General features: G+C 44.6%; 1 long non-coding RNA gene and 1 pseudogene across 3 annotated transcripts; both read right to left on the bottom strand.

Moving 5' to 3' along the window:
* Positions 1 to 224: 224 nt before the first annotated feature.
* Positions 225 to 362, bottom strand: LOC144116798 (U2 spliceosomal RNA; annotated as a pseudogene).
* Positions 363 to 4,918: 4,556 nt separating this feature from the next.
* Positions 4,919 to 24,294, bottom strand: LOC144114706 (uncharacterized). Of its 3 annotated transcripts, none has more exons than XR_013311088.1 (4): positions 23,897 to 24,294; positions 22,352 to 22,430; positions 20,200 to 20,269; positions 4,919 to 5,369 (listed from the first exon to the last, which is right to left on the bottom strand). It is a non-coding gene; the product is annotated as an uncharacterized LOC144114706 (long non-coding RNA). The 3 variants fall into 3 exon arrangements; XR_013311089.1 differs by having other exon boundaries at positions 4,919 to 5,354; XR_013311087.1 differs by having other exon boundaries at positions 4,919 to 5,325; positions 23,897 to 24,293.
* Positions 24,295 to 26,248: the final 1,954 nt, after the last annotated feature.

The raw sequence follows: 26,248 nt of genomic DNA, 5'->3' as shown, positions 1-26,248 counted from the left end.
GGAAGTGCGCGTACGGGGTATACGGAGTCTCATACATCTAGAGCAATAAGGTCATGCCACTCCTTCCAATGGAGAGTGAAGAGAGAGAAGTTGTTGCCAGGAAGAAAGAAAAGGAAAGTGCACAGGCCTGCCCACTGGCTCAAGCCGAGCCACAATCGCTACCACGTGCAGATAGTGGGAGAGTTGAAAGAGGGGATAGAAAGACAGGATAGTAAAGACGCGCTAAAAACAAGGCCGATCCCGGAGGCAGTGCAATACCGGGCCAACCGGTGGCGGGAGTGAAGCATCCTTCAAGCACTCCACCATATTCCAAAAATAAGTCCAATTGGACCCGCAACAGATACTCTACGGGGTCCGGAAATTTCCTTTTAATGGCTGCATTGCAAGTAAATTATATAATTATGTTCTTGCGGCTTCGTTTCGTGTGTGTACACATATTTATAGCATTTATCACCTATGAGTGTAGCACCTCAGCAGCAATTGGATATTGGTCATAGAGTAAAAAGAATTTATTCCTGACAATGAAACAATAGATGTTGTGAAATGATGATGACAGGTTGGTGATGTAGCACAGAGTACGCACAAACATGGACACAGTTTCAGGACAGTTTCAAGGCCGCAGGGGTGGCTCAGTGGTTATGGCACTCGGCTTCTGACCCGAAAGATGCGGGCTCGATCCTGGCCGCGGCGGTCTAAATTCGATCGAGGCGACATTCTAGACGCCCGTGTACTGTGCGATGTCAGTGCACGTTAATGAACCCCAGGTGGTCAAAATTCCCGGAGCCCGTCACTACGGCGTCCCCATCGCCTGAGTCTCTTTGGGACGTTAAACCCCGATAAATCATAACCAGTTTCAAGACATTGCACACAACGGGCGATATTTGTCCTCCAGCTACTGAAATCACACACCACTGGCCTAGCATAGAACTTGTGTTAGTAATGTCCTTCGTCGTTCGCTTCGTTAAGTAGGTAAACTAATGAATGATAGTAATGGTTGGTTTTTTGGGGAAAGGAAATGGCGCAGTAACTGCCTCATATATCGTTGGACAAATGAACCGCGCCGTAAGGGAAGGAATAAAGGATGGAGTGAAAGGAAGAAAGAGGTGCCCTAGTGGAGGGCTCCGGAATAATTTCGACCACCTGGGGATCTTTAACGTGCACTGACATCGCACAGCACACGGGCGCCTTAGCGTTTTGCCTCCATAAAAACGCAGCGGCCGCGGTCGGGTTCGAACCCGGGAACTCCGGATCAGCACATCAGAGTTCCCGGGTTCGAACCCGACCGCGGCCGCTGCGTTTTTATGGAGGCAAAACGCTAAGGCGCCCGTGTGCTGTGCGATGTCAGTGCACGCTAAAGATCCCCAATTTAAGGGGAAAGGAAATGGCGCAGTATCTGTCTCACATCTCGGCGGACATGTGAACCGTGCCGTAGGGAAGGAAGGAATAAAGGAGGGAGTGAAAGAAGAAAAAAGGAAGGTGGTGTAGTGGAGGGCTCCGGAATAATTTCGATCACCTGGGGATCTTTAACGTGCACTGACATCGCACAATTAACACACGGGCGTCTGCGTTTTGCCTCCATTGAAACGCTGCAAATGCTTGGGCTTCTGGCACGGCAGCTGGGAGACTAACCCACTATGCTCCGAACTATGCAGTGGACAGAGTCACCAGTAGAATACCTAGGCGTAACAATGGACCAATACAAAGATGCCACTGAATACTGGAGTGGCACAACAGATAGAGCGCGAGAGAAAACGCTAAGCGGGGGCAGACGCGAACTATCAATGTTCGCTCGGTCGACTGTGTGCAACCTGTTTATTGTGGCAAAAATTTGGTACGTGCTTCAAGTTTTATGCATGAAGAGAGTGAATGTGCAGAAGCTGCACCGAGTTTTCGTGGTGTTCGTATGGGGGGTCCACGTGGGTGCGAACATGCCAGGACCATTTTGTTTCGCTCTGTCAGAGTAGGGGGTCTGGACTCGCTCATTTGTTTTTACGACGGATGGTGTCGTTCCTCGTGGTGGGTTCCTCAAACATTTTATGGGACCTTATGCTGTCTGTCAGATATAAAAATGAGGACGCAATAATAACGTCCTCCTAGTGGTGCCATCTGTTTTATATAACAGAAACCATCTTGTCAACAAACAATGTAACCTGACCATGGCGGCTGCGTTTTTGTGGAGGCAAAACGCTAAGGCGCCCGTGTGCTGTGCGATGTCAGTGCACGTTAAAGATGATAATAATAGTAATTGGTTTTTGGGGAACGAAAATGGCGCAGTACTTGTCTAATATATCGTTGGACACCTGAACCGCGCGCCGTAAGGGAAGGGATAAAGTAGGGAGTGAAAGAAGAAAGAGGTGTCGTAGTGGAGGGCTCCGGAATATTTTCGACCATCTGGGGATCCTTAAAGTGCACTGACATCGCACAGCACACGGGCGCCTTAGCGTTTTGCCTCCATAAAAACACAGCCGCCGCGGTCGGGTCGCGTTAAAGATCCCCAGGTGGTCGAAATTATTCCGGAGCCCTTCACTACGGCAGCTCTCCCTTTCTTCTTTCACTCCCTCCTTTGTCCCTTCCCTTACGGTGCGGTTCAGGTGGCCAACAATATATTAGACAGATACTGCGCCATTTTCTTTCCCCAAAAACCAAGTATTATTATTATCATTATTATTATTATTATTATTATTATTATTATTATTATTATTATTATTATTATTATTAACAGTCTTTTACTTCTATGAGCGGCAGAATCGTTAGTAGAAATAAAAAGAATTATGCCCATATTTTCTCATGTAGTTTCTCTCATGTATTTTGCTGTGGGTGAGATAAGGCAGAACGAAGGCCTGATGCTGCATTTATGACCAGTGAACATACTGAAAAGCCCAGTAAAAACGACGAATTCACCCCGATGCGAGGGGTCCTTGATCGAAGTTCGTCGCCATGCTGAGTTCTTTTAGCTTAGGCAAATGTAGCGCGCGCTGAACTCGGGGAGTAGCGTACTTTAAGGCTTCATTTCAAATAGTGTTTGGCGCATGAGCACTTTAAAGCACGGTATCAGATACGCCGGTATGCCCAAGACACTCCCCGTGAAAAAAAATACGCATATGAATTGGAAATCGAGCATGTCAAGTTTGTTATCACAAGCCCAGTCTGACGAACTCCAGTAACTATGCCGTTATTCGCCATTTCTGATAAGTACCACGTGTTCCTTCATCTACTGAGAACAGAGTCATGATGGAAGGAGTTTGGACAAGAGCAAGAAAATGCACTGCGACAAAGCAAAACGGACGAAACTAGGGAATATATAATTCCAGTAGCTGCATTTCCAAATTAGGGTTCATATGCTGAAACGATAACTCTAGCGTGTACCAAAATTTTATCAATATGGAATACGGTGATCACCATCGCCAAAGTCAGGTAGGCTAACCAAAGCGAGCGAAAATGTTTTATGGGTAGTTTTCAGCTGCGTCCACATATTTTTAGGCATCATCGTACCTAGAGGAAGCTGAGCCGAGACTAATCAACGCCGTTGCAGCGGTATTTCCCCTGCGCGCATCGTAAAAACTCAGTGACGTGGATATCGCAGGAGTTGCAACTACCTTTTCGAGTTTGTTGCCTCTGAAGTTAGCATCAGTGAGTTTTTATACGCTTTAAAATGAAGGCGACATGAAGAAGCAGAATTTGGTGCAAACTCACTGCCTTTTTGAGCCCGTTAGTCAAGTTCTCTCTGTAAAACTCCACTATCATGCAAAACAAATCGTTGAAACTAGGGCGGTTGAGTTATTACCAGATCCGGTTGAAAGCTGGTTTCACAAACTGCTCCTGCAGAGCTGAGGGCACCTCAAACACAGCCCCGCAGAGAGGTCGAGGAGTAGCCATGAAACGGGCCGTAGCATATAGGTTGCAATATTTGCGTCATTTATGACGACCCCACCCATGGAAGGCTGGCGTTATCAAAGCACGAATGTAGCGATAAACAGCGAATATGCTAGCAGTGGACGTCTCTGCTGGAACTGTGGACGGGCTCTGCCACGCGAGGACGAAAGCCGAGGTGTAAGATAAACACAAACCGTATTTATAGGAAGTATACGCTTCTCTAAGTATGCAGTACACGGGCCTCTAGAATTTCGTTTCCATCAAAAATTGACCGCCGCGGCCGGGATCGAGCCCGCGTCCTTCGGGCCAGCAGCCGAGCGCCATAACCACTCAGCCACCGCGGCGGCCCCCAGCGGAATATGGATGCTGCTGAAGCCACTAGGGAGAAAGGAGTCTGTGGGAAGGTCATCAGAGGAAGACCTGTCTAGGGCGCCCCGGCTTGAAGTTCGTGGATATGAGACTGAGCTATCTTATTCCAACCACTCTATTCCATCCTCCGCTACCCGCTTCCATCGTCTTTCCCGCTGGCACAAGCGGCTCACTGCACTTGCCATGTCATATTGCCGCGAATCTTTGCAGTTTGTTCATTCTTCAAATCTGCCGCCACGCCTTTGTTCGAGACTAGATTTATTTCGATTGATCGCAGCCACACTGTAAAAAAAATACACCTTTAAAGGAGTTTTCAGGTGTCTATTATAACTCGCACCCGGCCCAGAAGAGTGTGTTTTCATACACTTTCCACGCGGTGTTTCGCGAGAGAACCAGCCCGAAAATGACGTGACCTAAAGGTGTTGGGGCGACTCCCACGCTATTGCCGCCGAGCCATTGGCGCTTCAGCGCCTCTTACACCCCTACACCCTTCGGAAAAAATGCATGCAATGGGTTCATAAGTTGATCTACTTTTATTGCTTTTCGAAAGTCTTCATTAAATTTACCATTATAATGCTTACAAAATGTAGTATACCTGCATTACTGGAGCTCTTCATAGCAGTACACAGGCTGTGTGCCAACAAAAAACATTTTTGACAGGCAAATCGCAATACTGTAGAAATGTGGAAAATTTTTATTATCAGAACAAAGACATCCACAGAGCACAAGAAGCTTCGCCAATGAATTTTTTACTGCCATCCAAGGAACAACTGCACCATGCCTGCTTTACTGGTGTTATGGTGCTGCAAAAAATAAGATTCAATTGCAGTTACTTCTACCTCCTATTTTTTTTCAGAGGAAATGATCAAAAATTCATGCCTGTGCATCATTATAAACCAGCTTGAGTAAGGCTTGGACTGTGACAATAACTACCAGGAATAGCTTGTACGCAAACTTAAGGCAGCATATGCTGAACATTCATTAATCTTGACAGTATGGCAGTTGTAGAGTGAACTGCAGTGGTGAGCCTGATGAGTAGTCATCCTCCCTCGACGAACAGGTTCTCAGCCAGGTCAGGATCTCCTTCGCAGAACGGCATGCATGATGAGAGTCTGCATTTTACACAACTACAGTACATTTCATATCAGTTCACATTGCTCAATGATCCTTATAAAATGCCAACATACTTCTCATTAATGATGTGCGATATTATGCATGCTAACACTAACAGAGATATGCTTTAGTAAAACGAGCTTTTGGGCAAGTTGGTTACTTTGCTTCCACATAACTGCAGCGTAGAAAATTACGAGCACAAAAAAGGGGAGAAACACATACGACACGGACAAAAGCTTTTGTCCGTGTAGTATGTGTTTCTCCTCTTTTTTGTGCTCGTAATTTTCTACGCTGCAGTTATGTGGAAGCACTAACAGAGAGAATAAAATCTGCCCATATGGCAAGCAAGCGCCAGCTGTTATTCCCTAAACCATTCCAAGGAGGCCATTGTGGTTTCAGAGAAAATAGCTCTAAACGGCATTATAAAAACAATGTTTGAACTAGAAAGCTACCTGTTAGGAAATGGAGTGAAGGTGGTCAGGCCATGCAATTAATTCTGCATGAATTGCTACAAGCTAGTGCAACCACTGGCCTTGCTGGAGAGTAAACTGATTATAAAAGGCCCAAAACATTACGACAGCAGACGAAAATATAGCGCACTTCATAATGCTTTACAATCACGCCAATGACAAGTGAGGTGTAACATTCACTGTGACAGAAAAAAATATAGTATCTGCATTGAAGTCAGCTATGCAACCCCTTCCATGACAGTGGGCTGCATCAATGCAACACAAAGCATGCATTCATTATTATGCCAAGTATGTGACATCTTGAAAGGCATGCAACAGTGCCAAGTTAACGTATAGTCCATGTCTGCAGAAAGTAAACTCAAAAACCATTAAGAAAAACTTGCACGAGGTCACTAAACTACTTCACAGAAAGCCACCAGGCCAGTTGGTGCATGATTCTTGGCAAAACCGTGCAGGGTAACAGGACACCGACAAGATGACACATATACAGCGCTGACTAACAACTGAGGAATTTATTGCTTTGCTCGCAATACAGGAAGCATCATCTTGTTGTGTTGGGTTTTATGGCAAATAGGCAGCTAAGGCCATCATGTGCCAAACACAAGGTATAGAAAATTGCCTTGTGCTGGATTTTATACAAAAAATAACAGACTGGTGGCGTGAAGGACCTAAAATTTTATTTCACATCACATAGTGAAGGTAAAGGGCATAAATATTTTTAAAACGGCTAATGGTAAAAGCTTTAAAGAAGGCCAGGTAACCTTAGCGGCCATCCTTTGCAGGGCAAGGATGTCAAGGCCCTCAACCAATGAAATAGACACCTTAGCGTCTTCTCAGGAGTGAGAAAGTGGCTGAGGTGTATCAAAGAAAAGTGAGGCGTTCACAGGTCATTAAGACAGCCAGCCTCTCGTAAAGTTAAAAACATCAGAAATGTCAACAATTGCATTATCACGCAAGACTAGCGCTGGGTGAAATGAAATACATTGATTATAAAATTGACTAAAATACTTTTTCCTTAGTTTTTCTAGGTTCGAACACGCGAATAAGATATGGTTTAGTGTGAGCTTGTCTCCGCATCTTTCACAAACAGGTTTGTCTTCTTTTGTAAGCAGTTGTGTGTCAGGTGTGTGTGTCCTATGCGAAGACAACATAAGATTACATCAGTGAAACGTTCCTGGTGTCTGCATGACTTTCATTCCCCCAAGGTGGGTTTTATGAAGTGTAGTTTGTTGTTGAGTTCATTATCCAACTCTTTCTGCCATTTGTTCTTTATGTATCAACTTCAAGCAGTCTTTAAAAGGTATGTCCACATTTCTGATTTCAGCATTTTGAGCTCGTACTGCTGCTGCGTCTGCTCTCTCGTTACCCCCTATACCGACGTGGCTTGGGATCCAGCAGAACCTTATCATATGTCCTTGTGTTGTGAAATTTTCTATGTTGAGTATGATGCTGCCTACGGAGGGTTCAATTGCATTTATTGACTGCAGCGATGTGAGTAGGCTCAGGGAATCGGTGTATATTATACTGTTTTCGATGTTCTCATGTACTAGTTTGTCCACAGCCATACAGACTGCATAGCATTCGGCAGTAAAAATTGATACATAACTTGGTAATCTTACTATTTTTTCCCATTTCCCCTGTACTACTTCCAACATGCATCTCTGTTTTGGAGCCACCTGTCTAAAACTCAATGTAGCTTGAATATTTCTCTTTCAAAGCCAAGTATTTTTGTAGTAGGTGTTTATGTGGGGTTTGTTTTTTAAGAAACTGTGTAAGCATGAAGTCGCATGTAGCGGGAAGGCAGTACCATGGCGGCAATGGATCGTGTCTCGGGGCAATTTAGGTAGAGCATGTAATATTCCCAGTTCATGACATGCATCTTCCAAGCGTAATAACAAAGGTCTGATTGTGGTTTATTATTGAACAGTCTTCTAGATGTGCACTTGGTAACTATGGGGTAACAAAGGTGTTTTGGTAAGGATCTTATTTTCAGTACATATGCACAGGTACGCATTTATCTGTTTGCAAGAGATGGTTCATTTGTTTCGACATATACACTGTTCATTGGGGATGTTCTGTATGCACCAGTTGATAAACAGAGACCCAAGTTTTGCATAGGATCCAGTTTTTTGAGGTATGGTGGTGTTGCAGACCCATACACAATGCATCCATAGTCCAAAGTGGACCGTACTACGGAGCTGTAGATCTGTAAAGGGCATAACCTATCGGACCCCCAGTGTTCCCGTGAGAGTATCCTCAGTATATTTAGTGATCGGGAAGCTTTCTTTTTGAGGGTGTTTGTGTGGGGTAGGAATGTGAGCTTTCTGTCAAAAGTTACGCCTAGGAATTTATGCTCGTTTTACTTGTAAAACAGTTTCATTCAAGTGCAGGGTGGGATCAATCTGCACGCCTCTTTTCAGTGAGAAAAGGATGGCAACTGTTTTTTGTGGAGAACTTAAATCCATTTTGGTCTGCCCAAGTCTCTAGTTTGTTCAGTGTAAGCTGTATCTGTCTTTAGCATGTTGATAAACTGGAAGATGTGCATGAAATTTGAAGGTCGTCAACATATACGGAATACATGATGGACTTTAGAATTATTTGCTATATTGGGCTCATTTTTACAATAAAAAGAGTGGTACATAGAATACAGCCCTGCGGTATGCCATTTTCTTAGATGAATTTTTTCGAAAGCGTGCAGCCTAGACGTACACGAAAGAAACGGTCAGAGAGGAAGTGTTTCAGAGTTTAGCATCCTGCCACGGATGCCTAGATCCGCGAGGTCACGAAGAATCCCAAACCTCCACGTGGTACCATAAGCTTTTTCCAACTAAAAAAATATTGCCAGACAATGCTGTTTGCGTATGAATGCTTCACGGACTGTGTTTTCAAGACGGACGAGATGATCGTTTATACAGCATGCTTTCTTAAATCAACACTGGTGGATATCAAGAAGTTTTTGCGATTCTAGGATGAGCATTAACCTAATATTTAGCACACTTTCAAAACTTTTAGAAAGATAACTCGTAAGTGCTATTGGCCTGTAACTACCAGCCAAAGTTGGCGGTTTTCCAGATTTCAGGAATGGCACAACCACGGTGTTTTTACACGCCTCTGGCATTTTTCCAGACTGCCATATTTTATTAAGAATTTCAGAACAGCTTCTACAGCATCTTCAGAGAGGTGTGCAAGCATTTCATAATGGATTTCTTCTGGGCCTGGTGCTGTCTGTTTGCCGGCCAGAAGTACTGCACGGATTTTTTGTAGTGTAATTAATTTATTGTAATGTTCATTTGCACTGCCACTGGTCGGCAGTCGTTTTTCAGTTGTGTTCTTGCATTTTAAAAATGATTGTGTGTAGTGTGAGGAGCTTGAAACTGTGGCGAAGTGTTCCCCTAGTTTGTCGGCCTGTTCGCTAATGCTTGTTTGTCTATCCGGAGATGTTAGGAAAGGAATTGTGAAGAAAAGCTGCCATTAAGTTTATGGACTTGTTCCCACATTTGTTTTGATGTAACTGAACTATTTATTGATGATACGTAATTTTTCCACGAAGTTTTTTCAGTATTGCGACAGATCGTGCTCTTGCTCTCACCTTTTTAAAATTTATGAGGTTGTCGTGTGTAGGTTATCTTCAGAAAGTTCCCCAGACTTGCAATCTTGGTTATACCAAACCTCGTGGTTTCAGCGTACTACTCCTGACGACTGCGGAATAGCTAGATGTGCAGCCCCAATTATGTGTGTTGTAAAAATTTCATTTATTTCGTCAATGCTAAGATCATCCGAAAATAATTTCTCCAGACAGGCCTTTTCTTCAATAGTGGCCAGTCCGCTAAGTGCAGTTTCCAACGGCGTGGTTTAGTTGGAATGATTGGTGGTGGTGATGAAAACTTAATTATCACTGGAAAGTGATCACTTCCGTATGGGTTATCAACAACATTCCACTTAATATCTGTAAAAACGGATGAACAGCTAAAGGACAAGTCTATGCAACTCATCTTACCTGAGGATGAAGAAGAGCAATACGTAGGTTTGCCTGCATGAGCAAGCAGACGTTGTTGCACAGAATAAAATCTTCAAAAAAACCCGACCTCTAGTCTGTCTGTTGACTCCCCCAAAATGGGAAGTGTGCATTAAAATATCCGACTACCAGATATGGCTCTGGTAACTGATTAAAAAGTGCTTCTAGGTCATGGAGTGTTACTGTGAGGTGTGGTTGAAGATACACTGTGCATATGGTAATTGTTTTAAAGCTAACGACAGTGACTGCAACGGCTTCATAATTCGTCTGGAGCTTGATTTCATGTGTTGCAACACCGCTCTGAACTACAACAGCAACGCCTCCAGAGAGCCTATTCGCCTGCTCACGGTCATGGCAAAAAGGTCCTAAATTGGTCTCCTGAAGGCACAGTGCCACAAGAGACAGAGAACGTAAGAGATCTGTTGCATCACCATAGTTATTTAAAGTTATTTAAGGCACGGCAGTTCCAGTGGATAAGAAATGCCATTATAAATTTTTAAGGGGATGTATTCTGAGCCCCAGGACCCTCCTTTTTGAGGGCGTTATTTTTTTTCGGTCAAGGGAGCCCCGCCGCCGTTGCGAGCTCAGAGTTGTATCCATCGCCTCAGTGGAGCCACTGGAGTTCCGCGGGGAACCCATGGGCAAGGGGGTGGTGGACTTCTCCCAAACGGGGGAAGCCTTGCGGGCTGCCAACTTGGTGGCCGGCGGGCCCGTTTGCGGGGGTGGCATAGCAGCTTTCTCTGCATCTGCCAGGGGCGCGGATGGCCCTGCCTCAATCTCACTTAGTGTGAACTGGGCAGGTGCCGAAGGCCGCTGTGATGCGCCGTACCTGCACACATCGGCGAAGTTTGTGTGAGGTGTGGAGAAAGTGCCATGTGACATTGCATAACACCTTCTTGCCTCTTTAAATGTGATATTGTCTTTTGTCTTTATTGTAATTATTTCCTTTTCTTCCAGGCAGGACAAGACCTTGAATAAGCAGCGTGTTAGCCTTCGCAGTTTGCACAGCGTGGCGCGGCATCGCAGTCGTCTGATTGATGGTCATTTGAGGCACATTTAGCACAGGTGTTAAAGCCGCGGCAGCTTTGTGAGCCGTGACCAAACTTCTGGCATTCGAAACAGCATCTAGGACTGGGTATATATGGGCGAACGGAGATTTTTGCACAGCCTACTTCGATTGACTCGGGTAGGGTGCAAGAGGCAAACGTCAGGACCAGGTGTTTTGTTGGAATCTCTTTGCAGATTGTAATTCTATGGACGTTGGTTACATTTTGAGGAGAAAGTCCTTCAAGCATCTCTTCCTCTTTTAGGTGCAGAAAGTCATTGTCCGAGATGACACCACATACTGTGTTCAATGATCTGTGTGGTGTGACAAAAAGGAATATCGCCAAAAGTTTTAATGTTTGCAAGCTTTGATATTTGAGTAATGTCGAGCAGTTCGAGCAGGAGGTCACCACTAGTTGTGACTGTACTGAGGACCCAAGGAATCTAAGAACTCTTGAAACAAGGAACGGGGATATTTGTCTGGCTGGCTTTTCTGTTTCTTTACTGTGGACGATGTGGTACTTTGGAAAAGTTTTCTTTTTGTTGAAAAACTGGGATGTGACATCGGTTCGCCCCCTTTTCAGACGGCGATCATTAGTAAGCAGGGAGGAAGCCATAAAAAGTTTTGTTCTTCAGCCATGGTGCCAGCCACCCGCCATGGAGCCCAACAAGGGGGCGGGACAGGAACATTAAACAAGCCCTTCCCAGCCAGCTATACACCACTGCTATAACCAAATATGACGCAACTTAGGGTGGTTGGCCACACAAGGTTAACCCTCGCCGCCTATGAAAAGTGAAAAAACCGAGAAGGGAGGAGTTCTAAGAAAGATGATAGGAAAGTAAAAACGGAGGGGAGGACAAGAAAAGACTGCCGATTTCCCCCGGTCGGGTCAGGCCGGGGGTGCCATCTACAGGAAGCTGGGGCCAAAGTGGTGTGTTGCCTCCGCTGAGGGGCCTTAAAGGTCCAAACGCTCAGCATCGGCTCAACCACCAGGATCCCCTTTCCCCCGGACATGGCGATGCCATGCACGGCGAAGCGCGGGTGCTCGTGTCCGTAGTGATGCACTGTTCACCATCATCCCCCTGGGGGGGGGATGTCCCTGCAGATGCTCGGGAACCCGTGGTGTCACCACTCACCAACACCTGCAAGCTGCAGGCGCCCCCCTGCGGGGAAGGAAGCATCATCTAAAATACAGAGAACGAAGGTCACGGAATCATCATTTTGTGACATCTGTCGTGATTATTTACCCATATATAATCACGGTCTATATCCGTGCCTTAGTTATATATCCAGTCAATTTCTTTTTTTAATTAACGTTAGTGATGATGTGTTTACGATGATTTACACCTCATATATCTCAGGCATGAGCTATCGATTATATTTCCTCAGAATTTTACAATGTTGAAAGTGCAGAATGCATTCACTGTACAACACGTGTGTTGCTTGCTTGCTGCCATATCCTGTCTATGTTGCCGAAATGCTCCATTATATGAATGTTGACACGCCAGCCTTTTTTCCCAACATATAATGATATACATGACAAAGCTTTTGTAAACCAAGTCACTATCACATGCTGTGAATTTGTCTCTTTGCTTCTTCTTACACCGGGCTGTCTTTGAAGCACCTCTGCTAGGTGCGGTGCATACTAAATTCACAGCAGCCCGCCCAACCACTTTCCTTAGCACGTGGCTGACACCATGCACATATGGCATGATAGCTAACTTCCATTCTTCTTTCTGAAGCCTCATTGGGGTGGATCGGCAAATTTCTTTCATTACCTTGAAGCCAAGGCCGCAGATGAGGTGATCTGCGAAACTAGCTTCACGTAGATGTGTCAGTTGGACCTTGACACTTTCCTGCTGATGGTCAATACACAATCTATTTAGAGCATTTTTCAGTGAGTCTGTAGCCACAGCATTTTTTTCGACTGTGGAAGATAACACAAGCACATATGGGCCTCTACAATGTACAGTCATAGATCGAAAAACTGAAACTGTACCTCCACTGGCATTTCTTTCCTCAGCTCAAAGTTGGCAAGAAATTCGGAGGTCTCAGAGATGTCAACAATGTCCTTGTATTGCCCTTGGTTAGCTTGTGGATTACTAGGAAGTCGTACACAAATCAGAAGGTCATTATCATATTCGTGCCACGAAAAGCTTCTATTGGCGATCTTGACAGGCAGTTGAGCACAAAGTCACTGAGAACTGGTGCAATGCAGGAAGCAATGCATACTCCTTGCCACTGAATGTAGATTATCATTAAACTTTACACAGGTAGAACGCAAATAGATGGTTAACAACTCCACTAATCCATCCGCATTGGTTCTGGAATCACACTGCTCACATAGAATCAATGCCTTCTGTTACCATCTCAAACAAGGTAGCATGTGCAGCATGCAAGTCCTTAATTACAATGAAGTAGACACTTCTGGATAGCTGTTCGAGAGGAATGCAGACATTACTGGCTTCGTTGCCAGGAAAAGGTCTTCCACGGTGAGCAAGGAGAGCAATTCTTGCAGATACTGCCCTAAGGGTTGCTGCCACAATCCTTGTTCAGAGACAATTACAACAAAAGGCCAGTTATCCTTGTGTGTTTCTACCGTAAAGAAGGCACAGGCCCTCACCCTTCCTCCCAGCCAGCCCTAGCTTGGTCAAGTTGTTGGCTTGACACAAGTGGGCATGTCAGCTGGTCGTCCGGCAGAGCTATGACGAACCCCTTCATGTTGTTCACGCAGATTCTGCTATCGGCCGTGGCAACGATGGCCAGCACCCAGCAAGATACGACCGGTTTCGTCACCCTGGCACTCCCCCCTCTCTACCCGTACGGAGACTGTGCAAGCAGGCCTCTTCCACACTCCTGTCTTTTGACAAGACCACACCGGAAACCACTGCACTAGACTTCCGTCCCGCCTGACTACTTAAGCAGCCTCCTGCCCCGGAATTCTTTCAATGGGCATGCCAGCTGGTCATCCGGCAGAGCTATGACGAACCCCTTCATGTTGTTCACGCAGGTTAGTAACAAATATTCCACTGTCAAAACCTCTGAACGCTGTTTTGTCCAGCTGGCGTGCCCTCGCAGCTTTTGTGCTTTCTGCTCTTATGTAAAACAGTTTTTGCTTTCTTTGCTACTGCTTAGCGGCGATGTTGAAACCAATCCTGGCCCCAATACTGAACATTTGCTGAAAAAACTTCTTGACGGTCAAAAAACAGAGAAGTGATTAAATGCCATAGAGTCTAAGCATGAAACCGTGGAAGCCATAGCGTACAAATATCCGTTCTAGCAGAGCACTTCCGAGAACATGGAACGAACAATACAATGTCTTGAAAAGAAGCTAGTAGATTTAGAGGACAAAAGCAGACGAAACAACCTGATCTTTTTTGGTATTGAAGAAGAGGTGGACGAAACACCCGAGTCACTGATGACTACTCTAAATGATAAAGTGTTTTCTAAATACCTAGGTGTTCAAGTAACTTCCGTTGCGAGACTGCATAGGATGGGCCGTAAGCAGGCAAACAAGTACCGACCTATCATTACAAGGTTGATAGCTCATCGAGAAAAAACGAACGCACTGCGTAACTGCCACAAGCTCAAGGGGCAAAGTATTTCAGTTTCAGAAGATTTTTCAGCAGTGACTTGGCAGACTAGGAAAAACCTTTGGGACAGCACGGTTGAAGGAAAGCAGGTATAAAAGTAAAGCTTCAGTACAACAAAATTAAGTTTCACAAACAAATACTATATCAGTGGGACAGCGCTCAGATGGCAAGAGTGCCAGTCAGTCTACGTCCTGAAAGCCCTAAACAGCATTGACTTAATGACTGTGTTAAGCAAAAATCTGAACTTTGGTATCTAAACATTAATGCCCGAAGCATACCAAACAAAACTGCCGAATTAGAAAGCATTGTAACCGCACACAAACCCCACGTTCTAGTAATAACAGAAACCTGGTTACATAGTGGCGTCACCAACTGGGAAATAACACCCAATGGGTACAAAATTTACAGACACAACAGACTCACGTGGTGGCGGCATTGCTATTCTTATCAAAGAAACACTGAAGGCTACTAGGCTGCCTGATATTACAGGAATTGAATGCGTTGTTGTAAAACTTTTTCTCAATGAATGCAATTTAATTGTAGGAGGGTTCTATTGTCCACCAAACTGCAACGGCTTCTTCGAAAACAATGAGTTCTTGTGCGCCTGTAGGAAAAAGGGCTGTGCTATGCTCCTTAAGGGAGACTTTAATGTTCCATCTGTCAATTTTAATGATTTTCCTGAGCCCCTTTCAAGTGCTTCTGAGCCTTTCGTTGATATAGTAGTTCTCCATAACCTTACTCAGCTTGTCAAAGAACCTACCCATGTTCACATAACACACTGTCAATTCTGGACCTTTTTCTTGCAAACGCCGCTGTTATTCGTAAAAACCCACAAGTTCAGGTGTTCGAAGGCATATCAGACCACAAGATTGTTTACCTAACTTTGGAAGTGAACTTCGATTCACATATTGAAAAACAAGAAAGAACTGTCCCTATTTTCTCGCGCGCCAATGATATTGATGTACTTGATGCACTGGAGAGCTCATTTTCTACATTTCAAGTTATGCGTGGATCAAATGAACATTCAATTGATGACCTGTGGCGTTCCTTGAAATGCCTTATCTTAGAATGTGTGCAAAAGTTGGTTCCGGTGAAGCGAAAAGTGCTGCGGAAACGCAATCCCTGGGTAACAAAAGAAATCGTGCGGTTAGAACGTAAGCTAAAAAAGGCAAGAAAACAACACAAACTACGCCCCACTATTTCCACTTGTAACAGGTTGCTTGCCTTCCGCATATCATTAGCTGAAAAAATAAAAAACGCAAAAGATCATTCTCAGAAAATAATGCTAAAAAACTTTCTGGTCTCCTCCCCGGAGTTCTGGCAGCACTTATCGCCGAAAACGAAAGTTGCACCCAAACTCTGTATCGGTGATACTATTATCGCTGACAATGCAAATATCGCAGATGCGCTCAACCAGTACTTCTGCTGTGTTTATGCATGATGACAGTATCAGCACACACTTTCCAGTTTATGAACACATTCTGCCAATTGGTGACGTCACGATTACTCAGGAAGGGGTGTTAGCACTTTTACTCAATCTAGACACCGAAAAATCGCCTGGAGCTGAAGGAATTCCGAACGCATTTCTTTTCCACTACGGCGAGTGGTGTTCAAGATACATAACTTTAATATTCAAGAAGTCATTATCAAGCGCGGAACTCCCAACCGAATGGAAGTACGCAAAGATCATTCCCATACCAAAAACAGAAAATCCGTCCCTCCTCACGTCATACAGGCCAATTTCTTTACTTTGCACATGTGCTAAATTGCTCGAACACATAATATTCAAGCACATATCTGTCTTTCTGAATGACAACGCATTAATTGATACCAGACAACATGGGTTTAGGCAATGGTTTTCCACCGTAGCTCAGCTCATCGAAACAGTTCATGATTTAGCAGCAGCTTTAGATAAGCAAAGCCAAGTTGACATAATTTTCCTCGATTTCGAGAAAGCATTTGACCGCATCTCACTCCAAATTACTGCTGAAACCAAGGCCCATACTAAAGAACAACACCTTAATTAACTGGATTCAAGAATACCTCTTTTTACGGAAGCAATGTGTTCAAGTCAATGATGCAGCTTCTTCTTCCGCAAACGTTCACTCAGGCATTCCACAAGGCTCAGTTTTAGGTCCGCTATTCTTTCTGATTTTCATAAATGATATCGTCAGTGACATAAGCGTGAAGATCAGGCTTTTTGTAGACGACTGCGTCCTGTATAATGAAATACGTAATGCAAATGACCAGCCAGTTTTAAACACCTCCCTATATAAAATACAAACTTGGTGCTCGAATTGGCAGATGACTATTAATCTTAAAAAGACTGTGGCAATGACCGTTACACACAAAAAGAACCCCTTAACATTTGCTTATAACATTAACAACCACTGCTTATCTGTCGTTTCCAGCTACAAATACTTGGGAGTTATTTCATCAGATCTTGGGTGGAATGAACATGTAACACACATCTACAATAGAGCTATGAAGAAACTTGGATTTTTAAGGCGTACGTTAGGGAATGCTTCACCTGAAATTAAAATTTTAGCCTACAAAACATTTATCCGACCCGTCCTAGAGTATGCCGCGATTGTCTGGGATCCTAATACACAATCTAATATTACCAAACTTGAGAAAGTTCAAAGAAAATCAGCTAGGTTCATCTTTAACTCATACAGCTGGCGCACGTCCCCATCATTACTTCTAGAAGCTGCAGAACTGGGAAGTCTCACATTGAGACGTTACCGGGATAGGATGAAATTTTTCTATTTACTCTATCATAATCAGTTGGGAATAGACAAAAGTTTATACATTCTGCCAGCTAACCGCCGCTCTACGCGCTCATATCGCACCAAAAAAGTCCTAGATTTTCGTGCAGGACTAACGCATTTAAAAATTCTTATCCCGCACACTATTTGCAATTCGAATGCGTTATCTGCCTACATGGTTGACTGCCCAACGGTTTCGTCATTCCTCTGTGCACTTGCGCATAAATCCTGAGTGACATGTGCCTCCCCCCACAAAAATGACATTCATGTTGTAAATAGTATCTTGTGTTTTGTTTTTGCTCTGATTTATTACTCAGCGTCCTGTATCTTGTTTGCTGATTTTGATGTTTTTGAATTTGTTGATTTGTGTTGTCCACTCCTGCCTAAGGCCTGGTAATAAGGCTGGCAGTACCTGTAAAAAAAAAAGTTTTGGGGATTTGTTTTTCAATGTTTGGCACTTGACCTTCTTTTTACAGCTTCCAATGTCATTGCAATGGCTTCATTTGTTTTCCCAGAAAGTGCATGAAATAAGCACACAACACACCCAGCAAAGGTGCTTCAAAGACAGCCCCGTGTAAGACGAAGCACAAATTCACAGTACGCGACAGTGGCTTAGAGTGCAAGATCCCTGTGTCATGAGGAGCGTCATATATTGGGAAATAAGGTCAGTGTGTCAACATACATCTAATGGAACATGTCGGCAACTCAGACAGAACATGGCAGCATGGTAGCAAGACACTTGTCGGACGATGAGTGCATTCCACAATTTCGAGAATGTAAAATGCTGAGGAAATATAATCGATAGCTCATGCACATATACCAGATGTACATCATACATAAGAATTGTTCAACCTGCATAAGCACATCATCAGTAATGTTAACTAAAAATAAATTGACTATCTGGATAAATAATCACAACAGATGTGACCAAATGACGACTCCATGACTTTCCTCCTCTGCATTTTGAATGATGCTTCCAGTATTTATTTTGAGCAAAGCAATAAACTCCTCAGTTGTTAGTCAGCATTGTATCTGTGTCTTGCCTGTGTCCTGTTACCCAGCGTGCTGCTTTTCCAATACTAAAATACTGTCACACATTCTTAAGAGACGAAGTCTAGATCTGGAAAACGACCACATGGGGTTCCAAGCAGATGTTTCCTTTCTGCGCCCACTCTTGAAGAAATACATACAAATAAATGTGTGCATTTGGAGATCACAAATGCTAGCTGTAGCATCACAAGGTTCACAACAAACAAGTCAGGCAAATTTTTTACTCCACGAGATCTGGTTCCCTTTCTTTAAGGCATACACGCACCATTTAGAGAACAAAAGTACAAACTAGATAAATAAAATAAATCATCCATAATATTAAAACAGCGCTTAGCAACAAGGACCAAGAACGAAGGGAACACACAAAATGGCGCTGATCTTACAACTAAATTTTATTTGAAGTAAGCACGTCAATTTATACATACAACAGAACTATGCACATGTGCATGGTCAAACACAGATGTACTTATTAAAAATGCAAATAAAAATAACACCGCATGAATTAGCCGGAACACTCATACGCATTTTCCGTTACGTGGATGATTCCCTGGTTTTTGGAAGGCCCCAGGATCTTGAATATGTCACGAGTTGATGTTTTTACACAAAATGGCTGTTTTTACACAAAATGAAGTCCCCTCCCAAAATGGCTTGCAATTTCTTGGTTTAAAACTGACTTTTGAACCAGACCATGTGTTGGCAATATTCCCCCCCCCCGAAGCAAGAAGCCCCCTAATTGAACTATAAGTCATTCCATTCCAAACTTGTAAAAGCTGGAACTGATACTAGTTGTTATGGCAGTAAATAAATCTTGTTTTCATCAAATGAGCAGCAGTCTCCTAGCCCAAGTGCGCAAGTGCAGAGAAGCAGGATACCCAGACTCGGTTACTGTATCAAGTGCTGATAAAGTATTAAAAGCGCTGAAGTCCTCTGAGCGCACCTCAGACGTGCAGTCTAGTCAAAAAGAGAGTGACTGTCATGCCATATGTCCACAACCTGTCGCGCTGGTTTAAAAAAGTGGGGGCTACGTACGGAGTTAATGTTCTTTTTTCAGCTCCTAATAAACTATGTAAAGTAGGAGCCGCAGTACAAAGAAAAAGCAAAGGACATAGAAAGAGGAAAGCGTGTAACATCAACCATGTCAATCAATATGTCCCGTGCAGGACTGGCATTGTCTGCCAGATCCCGTTGTCTTGTGGTCCTACGTACGTAGGTCAGTTTGGCCGATGTATTAATGTACACCTCATGGAGCACGCCAATTCCTTGAGAAAAAAAAAAGACGAGCTTAGCCAAGCATTGCTTCATTTGTAAATGCACACCGTATTTTGTCCACACAGAAGTGTTGTTTATGCACAATGATTGGCACACAAGGGAGATAGCAGAGGCCTGCAGAGGCCTTCCATATCATCAGAAAGACAAGCAGTTGCGTCAGAACGCCTTCAGTAACCCTAACCTCCAAGGAAATGAAATGAGCACAGGGGATAGGATATCGGCGATAACTGCATGAGCCTTTGATGCGGTGTTATTTTTATTTGCATTTTTAATAAGTACATCTATGTTTGACCATGCGCATGTGCGTAGTTCTGGTGTATGCATAAATTGACGTGCTTACTTCAAATAAAATTTCGTTGCAAGATCAGCGCTGTTGTGTATGTTCCCTTCGTTCTTGGTCCTTGTTGCTTAGCGCTGTATTAATATTATGGATCATTTCCAACTCGCCCAATCTGCCGTTCTACAGAATAAATCATTTTGCAAACATCGCTACTGTAAAATGGTGTTAACAAATGGCCACATTCATCCTTAGGACAGACCTGCATTTCATCTGCCGCTACATATGAAACATGAAAATACCAAGCAGCCAAATGAATGAACAAAATTTTCTCGAAAATTTAGCAAAGGTACATACAGTCATGCCATCCCACTGGTCCAGTTGAGTATACTGCTCAGGAGCAGCAGTATCCATATGGTGTGAATGCCTGCACCAAAAATTAGTTACATATCAATACAAGTTTGCACAAATGAGGCAAAATAAATGGCATGATATGGAAGCATTACAATTATGCAAGCAGAAAAAATTGCATTCTACCTACACTCCAATATTATTCGAGCTACAAAAATATCATAAAGGCTCCTTCAAACCAGCACGCAGTTGGTATTTAAATGTCATTGGGTCATTCCACGCGAACTGATCCAGACTTAGTACTCAACCACCTTCGATTTCTTTAAAAAAAATAATGCCTCATTGCATTACTATGACAAACCTTAGCCCAGCTTCTTTTTGGCAGAATAAATTTCTTTGTGTCGTGGCCGCCATCTCACGTTTCTAAGCGGTAGCCAAACCTAGCCTTGCAAAAAATTTGTGAAAAAAATTCTTACGCATGACTATGAAACTTTTTTATATAATTAAAAAGTATTGCACTTCCATATGCAGTAAATTGAACTTATTTTGTTTTAAACAAAACATGGAAGAAGGTACAAAATACGAACATTTGAAATCCTATATCAAACTATGTTCTCGCAGCAGTTCTAACTATTTTTCTAAGCTTTCCAGAAGGCAAAGAAAGCAAAAAAAGGTTTCAGAGAGCAAAAAGCATAACGCATGTCAGCAAAAGAATTTTAAAGTAGAGAAAATTTGCTTTTTAAGACAATCAGCAGTCTATTCCATAATGAGGTGATCTTAACTAAATTATGAAACATAGGAAGTTGCACTTTGCCATTTAATGGCATTTATTTCTAGAAGTTTAATTGGAGCATTTTTTAAGTGAGAAAACAATTTGCAAGTTAAGTCCCTGCGTTCAACATCCGACATTTCTCCGTGCCTTCTCCTCAATGCAGCACATTTTGACGCCGGCTGCAAATATACACAAAACCAGCGCTCCACTGCTCGAATACAATGGTGTGCTGGGCTTCAATGCCGGCAGGTTCGGCAATACAGAAACCTGCTGAAGGGTACATTTACAAAAAGTAAAAATGAAGTGGCCGCGAAGCACATTTTGTGGGCTGACCAATCAGGGTTAAAAACCTCTGCTACCATGAAAACGATTTCAATTTTTCAGTGGAATGGACTTTTTCACCACGTCACATGCGAAGTGCGCTTGTGACTGCACTGGAGGAACTGTGAGGCCCTTGGCAGCAACAAAGTATTCACAGGCCATACAAAGGTTAAATACTGACCCTCTATGAGCTGTTTACATGGGTGAACAAAACTATCAAGTGTGTTGTACCCCTTTCGGTGCTCCAACAAATGATTGAAGAAAACGAAGGTGAACTCACTAGGCGGTTTACAAGAACACTACCATTAAGAGGAATACTCAAGTTTCACCATATCGATCCTTTATCTCTCTCTCAATGGTCCATGCCCGACTTACATCATGCTCGAGCTGAAATTGACAAAAAGTGAATGAACATGCCAGCGGACCTTTCAAAACCAACATATGAGGAGCATCCACCTCCTGGAGCACCGTGTAGCGAGCATGCTGGGGTTGAATGCAGGGACACAGATTGCAAATTTATTTTCTCGCTTAAAAAATTGTTCCAATTAAACTTTTAGAAATAAATCTTACTGCCATTAGAAAACAAATGAGGACCACATCACCTTGCAACAGATGGCTGAATATGCCTCAAAAATAGAAATTTTTGCTCACATGCCTTACATTTGCTTTCATCTCTGAAACATTTTTATCAGCTTCTTTGCCTTTTGTTGTTATTGTGATGGGTTTTATGGCACATAGGCAGCTGAGGCCATCATGCACCAAGCACAAGGTATTGGAACAGTTTTTTTGTTGAATATCATAGAAATGTAAAAAATCATCCACACATTTAGCACTTATTCATTTAATGCAGGGTTTCAGAAAACTACGTTCAACAACACACAAATTGGATTGCAATAATCCTATGCTGACGACGCACTAGCAAGGATGTAGAAATAAATGAGAGTATGGTTAGGCTATGTACCCTCTTTCATGAAGCCATTTGATGAGAAAAAGAACGGATAGTGGCCCAAAAGTGAACCTAACATACAACGTAAAAAGAAGCTTGCTGAAAAACTTAAAATGCACCTTTGCTTCCATGCTGTTCAAGAATGTTTCCCAGTGGCAACAAGGTGGAAGCTGTGGGCTCCCAGGTGGACGTTTTCCCCTGCAGACATCCATTTAATACCATCGATTACAGACAGCCAAAATTTATTAATTAGGTCACTTTGGCCACACTTAAGAACTTGAAAAAGTAAGCTATATATACCTAGCTTGAACGGCACAGGATTCTTAATATGGGTGCCATTCTACAAAAAAAAAAAACCAAAATAGATGGCAGCATCAACAAATTGCAAAGCGGCCTGATGCACAAAACTACCGGCAGTCAGCGCTTGTGCAGCAGACAAGCCTAAGACAAGCCTGGACTCCATGTGCGCGAAAGAGCGAGCGACGCGACAAGGCGGCACGGCGATGCTCGCTCCGTCGCTTGTGGGCAACCTCCATGCAAGCGAAGGCGGCAGGCGACGCGAACCCGCGACGTGCGCCGCGGACTCCGTGCTTTGCGCACTCAAGCTTAGAAACACGCCCTTAACCTGTTCTCTCTCTTAAAATTTTGTGAGTCAGGGCCAAAGGAATATTTCCTCTACGGCAGCGGTGTAGCGGCAGTGGAGATAACACACGGAGTGCTTGCGGAGACGAAGTCACATCACGGATTCACGGCGGAGGTGTGCCTGTGCACTCCGGCTTAGTAAAAACACTCCCATAAACTGTCACCCCAATTTGACTGTGAGAAAACTATAATATACCAGTGAGAATGCGCGCCGCGCGTGTTTTTCTGCACGTATGTATGTAGAGTTGGAGCGCAGCGGCACGGTGGATCGAGCGCCGGTACCCGCGGCTCGACACTCATCTCTCCCAGGGATGCAGTACGCCCGCTCGCGTAGCCCGCTCCAAATGCTGTTAGCCCTCCGCAACCAAGTAGATTGTTTTAACTATTTAAACCATGCGGGTCTGCCTCTCAGCTACAAAACCAAATATTTTCTCGACGGTGGCGATGACCAAGACCACGCGCTGGTTTCGTGAGATGTATGTACCCGTGACAAACCGGAAACGGCTCTATGGGGCTGTGATTCCGGACGACGAGCGAAATTTTCTGTGGGTGCAGATCCGAGCGACACGGCAAGCGACACATTCATTTTGCTTCGCGCGACGGCGTCGCTCGTCGCTTGCCGCCGTCGCCTTCGCGTGAGTTTTCGCGCACATGGAGTCCAGGCTACATTTTACGCAGAGATACGGTACAGTCCCTATGCGCAGCTGCAAAAATTACCACGAACGAATAAACCGCAGGGCAAGCAATTTGACAGAACACACATACTAGAAGCTCTTAAGCAGCATGCGGCAGTACTCTGCAACATTGGTTTCGTCAAAACAAAAACAGCTGTTTCCACAATGATTCTCGGGGAACTCTGTCCATCGCTGCTTCTCTTCCTAGGATACAAGGAAAGAGCGGCCTGACGCACTGCAGATATTGGCACTTAGGTACTTAGAAACGGCAAGACCTGAGACCGCTCTTCCATAAAATATTTTTTGTTCAATGGGAACCAGCATACATGAAGAAATAGGACTGCTTACCATTCGAGGCAGGTGCGTGGTAGTGCTGAGCTGCTCTACGTCTCCACAACACGGCAACGCTCGTCTTTTTCACTAACGCCGACTTTAGGACAACGATTGCTACATTGCAAATACATCCTGGCGCAAGAACACGCGCCCGTGCTTTCTGACTTCGAATCTTTAAAATGTGAGTGAGCGCCGCCTTTTCTGCCAATCTGAACATTCGGCAGAGCGGCTGCTTCTGTCCTGATACTTCATATACGGCACTTGGACAGCAGTGAACGAGCCTACGCACTTTTCCAGACATATATGCACACTAAAACATTTCAGTTCACTACGGTACCTCGAAAAATGCGGTGTTCTCGTCAACAGCTGAACCACGCACACCGCCACGCCATAACGAACAGTCTGGAAAAAAAGTCAACAAAGACCCGACGGTACCCACGGCCGCCTAGCGGCAGAAATTCAGTTTCGCTTTCAGTGAATGTGTACGGGAGCTGCAATACATTTGCAGCATCGAAGCAACATATGCAGCGATTGCTAACATTTGCCAGTTATGGAAAGTAAGAAGTGATTAAGCATGATATATTTCTTCGGATTGAAGAGTTACCATGAATTGTACCCTTTGCCGATTTTTTTTTTTACTTTCACTCCAGCGGCTGCATTTCGATGGTATCAAAATATATGAAAGAATTGTAGCCTATGTCGTCATCGAAAGAGGAGGGAAGCATGAAATGTATGGCAGCGAAGCATAGCACATTCTACGACGGCTCTCTCTCGAACAGATATCCCGGAATGCTCCCTAAGAAGTTGGGACGTTGCCTTCGGGCGGGGTTCCTTCACTAGTTCGACGTATTCGGCGGTAGTGTTGTTGGCGCGGGACAGCTGTAGTGCGGTCGTACGGCAGCGTTCGTAACACGGATCTGTGGCATGGACTCAATGGCGGTGTTAGGTACTCTTTCATGAATGCGTCATGCCTGTTCGCTGTTTACCGCAAGCCGGGGATCACGCGCCTTCTCAGCCTCCCGTCTGCACGCGCGTCGTCCTGGCGCCGCGGCTTTCGAGCGGAGAGACCGCTCGGCTTACGCGTTTGCGCTTGTAACCCGAGCAACCTTCGAAGGCCCGCGCAGGGACGGTGGCAGGGCATTCGTGGTGAGGTGGTTCAGAGAGGCGGGAGAAGGGCTGGAGGGTGCGGTGTTATATGTTGGATAGGCATAATGCCCCTGGGCCTGCAGCATTGCTCTTCATAAAATTAAATGAACCAACAAAACGCAGCGGTGATTGAGAGCAACACGTACCGAAGAGAGGGCACAATGCGGACTGAAGGGTCGGATCGAAACCATCGAAACGCTGGACCGATGTTTCTGCGGTCCAGTAGACCTGCGGCTCCCCTTGGCGCCCTCGCGGCCCGCACAGCGTGCTAGCTTCCACTCGCAGCGCGCCGGTTCCGAATTCAGCGGGAGGACGGAAATGTTAATAATAACTGGTTTGGGGGGAAAGGAAATGGCGCAGTATCTGTCTCATATATCGTTGGACACCTGAACCGCGCCGTAAGGGAAGGGATAAAGGAGGGAGTGAAAGAAGAAAGGATAATAGGTGCCGTAGTGGAGGGCTCCGGAATAATTTCGACCACCTGGAGATCTTTAACGTGCACTGACATCGCACAGCACACGGGCGCCTCAGCGTTTTTCCTCCATAAAAACGCAGCCGCCGCGGTCGGGTTCGAACCCGGGAACTCCGGATCAGTAGTCGAGCGCCCTAACCACTGAGCCACCGCGGCGGGGCGGACGGAAATGTTCGTTTAAGGTTTTAGCAGGTCTAGCTTATGTTCTTTGCCCGGTGCGCTGCGGTGCATAGATGATGTTCCCGAGTTTGCCCTGAACGGGAGCTCAAAGCACTGAATGCCTAAAACGCCCGCGTGTTGTGCAATGCAAGTGAACTTTAAAGGACGCCGGACTGCCGAAAAGAGTATGGAGCTTTCCACTACAGCTTTCGTACATGAAACGCCGTATACCAACGCTGCGTTTTGTTGTTTCATTTAATTTTAGGGTCAGTTGACGCCTCAATCACGCTGTGATATGACGGTGGTGTCCACCTACAACGCGAATCAGTTATTCCTTTCCTCAAAAAGAACGAAGGCTTTAGAGCGCGGGAGGATGGGCGGCCGCGTTTCAATGTCGGCGAAACGCAAAAGGCGCCTGTGTGTGTGCGATGTCAGTGCACGTGAAAGGTCCCCAGTTGGTCGAAATTACCCCGGAGCCCTCCACCACGATGCCTCTTTCCTCCATCCCTTCCTTCACTGCATGGTGTCCACCGAGGTGTCCACCGATATGTGAGAAAATTGCTGCTCCTTACTGTTCCTCATAATCAATG

The sequence above is a fragment of the Amblyomma americanum genome, chromosome 1, assembly GCF_052857255.1.
Source record: "Amblyomma americanum isolate KBUSLIRL-KWMA chromosome 1, ASM5285725v1, whole genome shotgun sequence".
NCBI classification, from domain to species: domain Eukaryota; kingdom Metazoa; phylum Arthropoda; class Arachnida; order Ixodida; family Ixodidae; genus Amblyomma; species Amblyomma americanum.
This window is presented reverse-complemented; position numbering and strand designations above follow the sequence as displayed.